At 43.6% G+C, this 10,199-nt stretch overlaps 1 long non-coding RNA gene across 2 annotated transcripts; it reads left to right on the forward strand.

Annotated features, from left to right (window-relative positions):
* Nucleotides 1-339: 339 nt before the first annotated feature.
* LOC144889455 (uncharacterized) lies at nucleotides 340-9,022 on the forward strand. Of its 2 annotated transcripts, none has more exons than XR_013621751.1 (2): nucleotides 340-2,018; nucleotides 5,479-9,022. It is a non-coding gene; the product is annotated as an uncharacterized LOC144889455 (long non-coding RNA). The 2 variants fall into 2 exon arrangements; XR_013621752.1 differs by having other exon boundaries at nucleotides 1,888-2,030.
* Nucleotides 9,023-10,199: the final 1,177 nt, after the last annotated feature.

The following is a 10,199-nucleotide window of genomic DNA, read 5'->3' on the forward strand; positions in this document are numbered from 1 at the left end:
CTCTATTCTCTCTCTCTCTCTCTATTCTCTCTCTCTCTATTCTCTCTCTCTCTCTATTCTCTCTCTCTCTCTCTCTCTATCCCCTCTCTCTCTATCCCCTCTCTCTCTCTCTCTCTCTATTCTCTCTCTCTCTCTATTCTCTCTCTCTCTCTATCTCTCTATTCTCTCTCTCTCTATTCTCTCTCTCTCTCTCTCTCTCCTCTCTCTCTCCTCTCTCTCTCTTTCTCTTTCTCTTTCTCTTTCTCTTTCTCTTTATCTTTCTCTTTCTCTTTCTCTCTCTCTCTCTCTCCCCTCTCTTTCTTTCCCCCCCCCCTCCTGGTGTTATAAGCTTGTGCAAATCCAGGTAATCATTTCACAGTTCCCCTTTTGGGCAATGGTCTGTGATAATGCCTTGTGGAGGTCTTTCTGTTTTGGTGAATTCGACTTGATTGAGTCGTTCTCCTTTCTGGTTCGTCTTCCTATCGATTGGTGAATCCATTTTAATGTAAAAGAAAATGATACCGATGACAGGTTGGGCTACACAAATGAGGCACCCTGCTTCACCTTCACTTCCTGGAACTCCACATGTTATGTGGTGTCCAACAGTACATGTAGGTTTCCCTGTAACCTCTGGATTTTGGGCTGAGTTTGTCTTTCTTTATGAGACTGAGTTTGACCCTGAAAGCAGAAACACATGTCTTGCCTTTTCCAATGCTGAAAAGACTGATCTCGCATTTTCCACTTCAGGGTTGTTGTCTTTGGGGGAAATCTCACCTCTTTCCCACACTCACAATCACCGTCGATCAGCAGCACTGAGGCTGAAACATCTATTTGAGGAGCACATGTTTTCGCTCCTCTTGCACTCGGGTCTAGTGCTGTAACCCACTGCAAATCTGCTCAACATAGCCAAGGACCACAGAGCCTGTTCCTCACTCACTCTTTACCCAGTCACTGTGGGTAGTCAGGTGATCAAACCTGTTTCCAATTATTGGAGTCTATTTATGACACCTGTCTGGATTGGCTACCTTGCAATGTCATCATCAAGAGTCATGGTTTATATTCAGAGTGGTATGATTGTTCTTTTTTCCATGTGGCGCGCAATTGTGAATCAGAAGTTCAGGCCTTCAGGCAGGCTTTAAAAAAAAATGGGATCACGATAATAATCAGATTGTAAATTACATAATTTTGCACAAAATGGCAACTCTTTATTTTTTTGATGCAGATTCGTCACCGCATGAACATGGAGGTTTATCGAGGGTTGATAAACTGTTTTTTGTTCAGCATAATAATTTCTACTGCAATGTGGGTTTGTAATAACTACAGGAAGTGCGAACACATTTGCATATATGGCCTAATCATTGTGTAAACCTAGGCATGTGGTTCTGATAGCATGTTGAAGGTATCGTGTTTGGAATACAGGCCACATTTTCTGTTTGCGGTGCATTCGCAGTTGCAAAATTCCACAGCCTTTCCAAAAGGAAAGACTCTCTAGCCAAATGGAGCCCACTCCAGAGGCCTAAACTGAACCACCATAAATGGAGACGTAATTTGGAGTCAAAATGAGATAATGATAATGTTTTGGGAAGCATTTTGGTGTATTAATGTCGGGTTTACAATCGGGGAGTGCTATGGAACCTATGTGTAACCAGAAGCGATGGTGCTTTTTGTAGGGTAGGTCAGTGAAGTCATCAGCTTCCGCACTGATGGAAATGAAGCTAAATACCGGTAGTTAAATCGCACGAAATGACTTTTACCCATTCACCTCCAACAGGACAAGACGAGTGCCCTGAGCCTCAGTAATGTTGCTGGGGTTTTTTACATTCTGGTCGGGGGGCTGGGCCTAGCCATGCTAGTTGCATTGGTGGAGTTCTGTTACAAGTCACGGGCCGAGGCGCGGCGCCTGCGGGAAACGATGCCACCCCAGGGCTGCCCCGGTGGCGTCCGTGTTTTGGGCCAAGCCACCCCTATGCGCCCTCCACTGCCTTTCACAGCATACCGTGCCGAGGCCTACGGCACACACGGAGGGGGTGCCGCATGAGGTGAGAAGGATGGTAAGCTCGTCGCTAAATAACCGGACTATCCGTTAAGCACAATGGAGCAGGTGTAGGGAGTAGGCGGTTGAGCAGTTACATTATTAGTGACAAACAACAGACTCATTGGCATTTCCTTTGTACTAAACCAGCATGTGCTTCATTGGGACATGAATGCTGCATTTGGGAAGCAAATGCTGCATTTACGCAGACCTCGCTGCTTGAATTCGAGCATTCTCTCACTGAGCGTGCTGTGAGAAGCACAATTTCATCCTCAAAAGAGAATTTATTCCAGCCACAAAGGCCTCTGGGGTCTGTTATGAGTCTGACCGTTTTGCTAGATTGTCTTCACACGTGTAGCGTCATCGCTTTTTGAATTTGGATCAGGTTCATGTGCAATATTTGCCTGTTCACATGGAGAATCTTGGTAGTTTTATCTACTTTTCACAATCGGAAGCAATGCAGTGAATGTGCAGTGTATTTCCCATTAAATGCATCACCCCAACACAACCGGCCAACATAAACCTACGCCAATAACTTTGTTGGGGATATTGAAATGCAACGTGAATCATATTCCTATGTTTGTGCATCCTCCTCCTCTTCATTTATGACTCTATTAATCGGTCATGCATCCAGGTGGATATTTCCCTGGCACACCCAATACAACGCAAAGATCCTCAGGAGAGCCACCTCCCACCTTGGCTACGCATCTGAGACGAGGGAGAGGGTAAACAATGAAGGCAAAAACGCAGTAGAATTATTGAAGTATCGGTGGCACAAAGCACTGTAGCTGACCAACCAAGATAATGGCGAGAGGCTGATGCAGGAAGCCGCTCAGAGCATGACATTATAGTCCGCCTTGCACTAGGACACCCCGGGCATGACTTAAGCACAGTCCGCCTTGCACTAGGACACCCGGGCATGACTTAAGCACAGTCCGCCTTGCACTAGGACACCCGGGCATGACTTAAGCACAGTCCGCCTTGCACTAGGACACCCGGGCATGACTTAAGCACAGTCCGCCTTGCACTAGGACACTCGGGCATGACTTAAGCACAGTCCGCCTTGCACTAGGACACCCCGGGCATGACTTAAGCACAGTCCGCCTTGCACTAGGATACCCCGGGCATGACTTAAGCACAGTCCGGCTTGCACTAGGACACCCGGGCATGACTTAAGCACAGTCCGCCTTGCACTAGGACACCCGGGCATGACTTAAGCACAGTCCGCCTTGCACTAGGACACTCGGGCATGACTTAAGCACAGTCCGCCTTGCACTAGGACACCCCGGGCATGACTTAAGCACAGTCCGCCTTGCACTAGGATACCCCGGGCATGACTTAAGCACAGTCCGCCTTGCACTAGGACACCCGGGCATGACTTAAGCACAGTCCGCCTTGCACTAGGACACCCGGGCATGACTTAAGCACAGTCCACCTTGCACTAGGACACCCGGGCATGACTTAAGCACAGTCCGGCTTGCACTAGGACACCCGGGCATGACTTAAGCACAGTCCGCCTTGCACTAGGACACCCGGGCATGACTTAAGCACAGTCCGGCTTGCACTAGGACACCCGGGCATGACTTAAGCACAGTCCGGCTTGCACTAGGACACCCGGGCATGATAAGCACAGTCCGGCTTGCACTAGGATACCCATCAGGGCAAGGAAAAAGCCCCCACCTTGCCCACCATTTTTTTTTTTTTTTTTTTTTGCTGTTGTCCAGCTAATGCCGTTTTTTCTATCGTTTCCTTTTTTGCACCAACTGTTAAGCCTCCCCCTATAGGAGTGAGGAAAGCTTATTGCTGTTGTAAGGATTGTTTCTACAATTGGCGCCCCCAATTTTAATGCTACACAGAGTTTCTTAGACCTCTCGGGGTACTTCAAAATAAAAGTTTAGAATTTTTTTTTTTTTTAGAAAACCACCACTTAGGGGAAAAAATTATTGCTGCACTCCCAGCACTCCAAATTTCCGAGCTGTATCTCGGAGACGGCTGGGATTTCGGAGTGAAATTTTGCATCAATAATGTGAATGCAAAGTATGTGGGATTGACGTAAAATATTTTGACCTTGTCCTAATTTTTAAGGCCATGACCTAATTATAGACATTTTAACATTTTCACCATAACTCGACTAAGGTTTGTCCAATCAGAACGAAATTGCCCTCTTTAGATAGCCTAGAGCAAGCCACATTTACACTTAATTTACATCATACCCCTATGAATTAAGGGTCAAGATCTTACTTAGGTCTTATATTTAAAGGTCTTCAGAGTACTAATCCACCATTTAGGGTTTTCTCCATTTTTTCTGACAATGGCCGAGCTGTATGTTGGAGATGGCTGGGACTTTCGGAATGAACTTTAGCATCAATAATGGGAATAAAAAGTATGCGGGGTTGACATCATTTTTGACCTTGACCTTTAAGGTCATGACCCAAATATATACATTTTAATATTTTAACCAAACTTTGACTGAGTTCTGTCTCATCAGAACAGAATTGCCCTCTGCAGATAGCCGAGAGTAAAGCACATGTATTCTTCATTTACATCATACCACTCCGAGTTAAAGGTCAAAGTCAAATGGTGGTCTGAAAAAATAATGCATTTTCTGTCATCGCTCAATGTTGCCATTGCTAAATCTCAGACTGCTTGGCCTTCCAAGATGTTCTTGCATCATAATAGTGGATCTGCACCGACGTTGTGCACCTGATATTTGATTCGGGTCCATGACCTACTTTTTTCGTTCCATGGATGTATTGGAGATGGGGACACATTTTCTTAATTTACACTCCATCCCTAAATGTTGAAGGTCATATGGTGGTCCCCCAAAAAAAAAAAATGGCCATCATTGGATCGCTGACTAAGGGTAAGTCGTGGGAGCCAATGGTAACCCTTCCTTGGCAGAGGCTACAAGAAACAGATACTACCGCTCACCATAGCCCCATAACCTTGCAGCGTAGGATGTATAATAGGCCCAATAACATTATTACATTCTCGATCTGTACAGGCCAGCTCTGCTGATGGTAAGAACCAGTAGCCAGAAACACATATCCACAGATTTGTGCCCCTTCCCTTGATGAACTGGACCCCAAATAGGATGGTGTGGCAGACACAGCCTGGTCCAGATCCATGCGGCATTAGTCGGTGTGGCAAGTGGTTCCTGTTTCCGGTACCAAAACAGTGAAGGGTTTGTATATGTCATGTTTACTTTGATGTGATTACACTGATTTATAATAATAATTGCATTGTTATATTTGTTCAACTGGATTTTATTGTGTTTCAACTTGGTTGTTCAATAAAAGAAATGTATGTTTTTCCTCTTTTCCTTTAAGCACTTAGTTATGTATTCTTAATGTATATTGCGATGAAATTTTCAGACTCTTGTGACATAGCTATGGATTCAATTTGTCGGATGTTTTGTTTTGCTTGTTGGCATTAATATCCTAAACTTCTACTGTTTCCCTTCACAGTCCTGGTGGGTCCAGATGTTATCTTGCCGAACCCAACATAACCGCCATTCTCCATCTGCAACAGCCGACCGATGAACCCACGCGCTCCTCGTCCCCATCATCCCCACGTCCCAAACGTCGGTTGACGTTGAAACTGGCTGGCAGCTTGCTGCTGTACTTAACCCTCTTTCTCTCTGCCAACAACTCGATCGCCTCTCTCCTAACCTCACCCGACTCTCATCCGATTCCTTGGAGAGGAGTTGGATGTCGTGTCACGACGTGTCAACTTCAGGCGGACATCATGGATTTGCACGAGGAGCACACGTGCACTGAACTCGCTGTTTTCCGCCATGCTGCGTCGCACAGTCATTTGCAAGGTGGTCCGGCCTTCTGCTCGAGAAACCTGTCTCGAGCTTCTCTGCCATGTTCTGATGTTGAATCACGTTTTATTTTTGATGCCACAGGCATTCTGCCTGATAGCAGGGTGTTATGGCCTAAGTCAGGCTTCATTCCTGGCTTGGTCATCGTTACTCTTTTTCAACTACAGGACCAGTGGAGACGCCCAGCCCATGAGGAATGGGTCAGGGAGGACTGCGCTTTTGGAAGCTTGGGATGGTGTGTGTGTGTGTGAGTGTGTGTGCGTGTGGTCATGCTTATGTACCTGGGATTTCAACTAGTGCAGACGTCATAATTTTTATAGAATTAGGCAAAGCAGTTGTATTTTTGGGGGGATTTCTTTTCAACAATTTTTTTTAATTAATATCTTTATTTTATCTCTCCGTTTACTGTTTCCATGAGGAGCATTCTGAGCTGAGCATTTGAAGGTATATACTGTTGTGGTCATACATGGGAAATTAATTTTGCAATTTGAGAGCAAAAGGACGTCACTCAGCTTTTGAAAAAAAATAATAATAATCAACCGCTTCAATTGAGAAAAATCCAGAAAACCGCTGCTCGCACCCATACCGTCATGGAACCAGAACACTGCACGAAAATGCTGCTCAACACAAGGGTTAATGAGGTGGTACATATGCGTTCAATGGATTTAACAACGTTCTCCTAGTTTTGTAAGAAACCGTATCCAGTTTATTTGAGAGCAAAAGGATGTCACTCAGCTTTTGGAAAAAAAAAAAAATCAGCCGCTTCAATTTAGAAAAATCCAGAAAGCCGCTGCTCGCACCGATACCGTCATTGAACTAGAACACTGCACGAAAATGCTGCTCAACATAAGGGTTAACGAGGTGGTTCACATGCGTTCAATGGATTTAACAGCGTTCTCCCAGTTTTGTAAGAAACCGTACAACGACCGACTGACCTGAAACTGGAATTAGCAAAACTGCTGTTTTGTTCGATTTCAGGTAAGAGTGCAACACCTGTTCGGATTGATTTATAACGGCGCAGGATTATACAGAATGTACAAAAAAACCTTTTGGCTTTGCTTGTAGTGGTGCACGTTTGGAGGTTTTGTGATGCGACGCGCTGAAAGTTTCGCTTGTCCGCCTGTAGAAAGCAAGAAACATAGCCATAGGTACTGTCGTCTCATATAGTGTAAAGGATTAATGCAGTGAAGCCTGTTAAATGTGGCCACACATCATGGAGGTTATTTCATATTCTATGATGCTGCTTTATGCATCCAAGACTATTGCTCTAAAAAAAAGAATCCAGTGGCCACAACGTGCAGGTTTTACTGTATTACCTGTAGAAGATGATGCTAATGGTCAAATGAGACATGAGGATAGACCTTATATTTAAAGGTCTGTTTTTTCTTTTTTCCCATCCTCACTTATTTTTTCTTCCTTGTTTTTTTTTTCCATCCTCACTTATTTTTTCTTCCTTGTTTTTTTTTTTTTAATTCCATTTTTCCTTGTTTTTTTTCCCCCCTTCATTCTGCCCCTCCCCCTAATTGTTTGGGAAGTGCCTATTTTTCCTTCTTGTTTGTTTCCATCCATTCTCCTCACCTATAGTTTTTGTATTTGCATGTTTCCGGAGCGGTCACTCTGAGGCAGTCGGTGTGTCCCGCAACCACAGTGGAACTTGACGGGATTGCGGCTGTAACCGAAACCACACGACGGGAAGCTGCGGTGCTGGTTGTGTGTTTTCATTTAAAATGCCGGGCGAAAGGTAAAAATCTGACATCGGCGCCAATTTAGTCGTCCAACCATCTGGCGTCCGTGAGCTATTGGGGTTCTTTGCATCTGCTGGTAAAAGGACAATATTAATAGCAGGTGATTGCATCCTCCAATGGAAACTAAATGATTGACAGCTCAGTTGACCGACTTGCGTAGTCACCTCAATGTAAGGGTTTGGGTTTTTTTCCCCCCTGCGTTATCCTTTTTCACGTCCCATTGTTTTTCAGATCATGCTTGTAAAAGGGTGAATGTCAGCACTTTGCCGGTTTTTGCAATTAAAAAACCATCCACGCAAGGTTTTTCGACAACATGTCACGCGCGTGACCATGACGTACGTAGAGGGGCACGCGCGTGACCATGACGTAGAGGGGCACGCGGATGCCATTGGTGTTTATTAACCGCTGTCGGTAGTGACGTGATGACGTTTGCTTTCGCTGTTTGTGATTGGTCAGATGGTTACTTGAAGGCAACTCATTTTTAGTATTTTAAACGATTCAGTCGAAGAGATGCTTTTAACGCTCGTCTTGTATTGGTTTGCACATTTCAGTCGGCTTGAGGGTTTTTTGGTGTTGTTTGTGTTTAAAACTCTTCATCCAGAACTAAACATCGACCACGTTTTAATGATAATTAAATAATAACATTTTCGCCTATAATCTGTGGCAGTCGAATTTCGGGGAAAAAAATTATCATTTTTATATCATTAATATTTCTAAGCCACGCCCACTTAGATCTGGCCATTTGCTCCGCCCCCTCCCTCCAAGGTGGGTGCGTGGGGACGTTTTGTACGATAGTTGTTGCCAAACTGAAATTTACTCAAAACTTCCTTTTGGTTTTACACTGTTCACACAAAGGCTACTTTGCACATGGAGAATGTTACTAACATGAGAAACAGACACCGAAATGAACTTGGAAAACTCTTTTCGGTCTGTTTTCCACGTCCCCAAACCTAATTTTGCCTGTTGTTTTTTCAGATAATCTTTTGCCGATGATAAAAAGCAAATATTATAACTTGATGATCATTTCATTAGTAATAGTTCATGTAAGCCATGAATTGTTTGTTTTCAGTTTAAAGTAATGGCTAATGGACTGTGATAGCCGGTGCACTTGTTGAGAGTGATTCCATATCTTGGAAATGTGTAATGGACAATTTTAAACTAAACTTGAGAGTGGGAGCCTGAAGGTAAATCTTATTTTGTTTCCTTCTGCCTAACCCTCAATTGCTCATGCTTTTCCACCTAAATGATGCATTAAACGGTGGGTGACATAACAGGGGTGACGTCATGCACTTTGTGATGTTACGTCACACTTTAAAAGGGTAGTCTATCATTTGTTCCAGGTTTAACTCGTAACATTTGTTTGGGGGGAGAGGGGATAACCTAATTACAGCATTGAAAACAGTTTGTAAATAAAAGAATAAAGATGTTTCTTTAACAATTTCTACTTTTTACATACTTTATTGCACCACGAGGCACCATCAACGTTGTATTTATTGAAGATGTAAATATGACAGAATTCTTGGCCTCACACCCTAAAATATGCTCCACATATAACCCACTTCCTGTACAATAGGATCCTTCCCTTTCCTGCCTGTACTCTTTCTGGGCCACATTATATATATATACATACATACATACATACATACAGTCATGGCCACAAATATTGGCACCCTTGCACTTTTTTCAAATAATTCACCATTTCTTCCAGAAAATTGTTGAAATAAAAAAATCTTTTTGTATCAACATATATATTTCTTTGGTTTACAGTGGAACAAAGCAAAAAAAGCTGAAAAAGTCCAAAATATTAGCTTATTCCACACAGAAATCCTAAAATGGCCTGGACAATATTATTGGCACCTTGAAGAAGCTGTTAGAAATAATTTGATTTCAAGCAGGTGATTCTTCTTTACTTTGGAATTGAACTCACTTATGGTGAGTTGCAGGTGCCTACAATATAAAAATCACTCATTCAACCAGTTTGAATAGAGAAAGGAGTCATTCTGCTGTTTTGTGTCACTGTGTGTACCGCAATGAGCGTGGAGAAAAGAAAGAAAACCAGAGAATTGTCTGAGTAGGTCAGACAAGATTGTAGCAAGGCATGGACAATCTCAAGGCTACAAGTTCATCTCCCGAGACATTGATGTTACTGTGTCCACCACACGCAATGTTATCAGCAAGTTTAAGGCCCATGGAACTGTCGCCAACCTTCCTCAACGTGGCCGTAAGAGAAAACTCATCGAAGATTGCAGCGAAGGATTGTTCGAATGGTGAAGAAAGCACCTCAATCAACTGCCAAACAGATTCAAGCTGACCTTCAGACACAAGGTATGACAGTTTCAACTCACACCATCCCTCATCAACTCAATGAAAGGGGGTTCTTTGATAGGACCCCACTACTGAGAGAGAGACAAAAGAAAGGCCGATTGGAATTTGCCAAAACACACCTGAACAAGCCAAAATCCTTCTGGGAGAATGTCCTGTGGAGAGTTGAGACCAAATTAGAGCTTTTTGGTAAAGCACATCATCTCTTTGTTTACAGAAAACAAAATGAAGCCTTCAATGAAAAGAACACCTTCCCTAAAGTCAAACATGGAGGAGGTTCAGTGATGTTTTGGGG

Source organism: Myxine glutinosa, unplaced genomic scaffold (assembly GCF_964187855.1).
Source record: "Myxine glutinosa unplaced genomic scaffold, kmMyxGlut1.1 SCAFFOLD_3978, whole genome shotgun sequence".
In the NCBI taxonomy this organism is placed as follows: Eukaryota; Metazoa; Chordata; class Myxini; order Myxiniformes; family Myxinidae; genus Myxine; species Myxine glutinosa.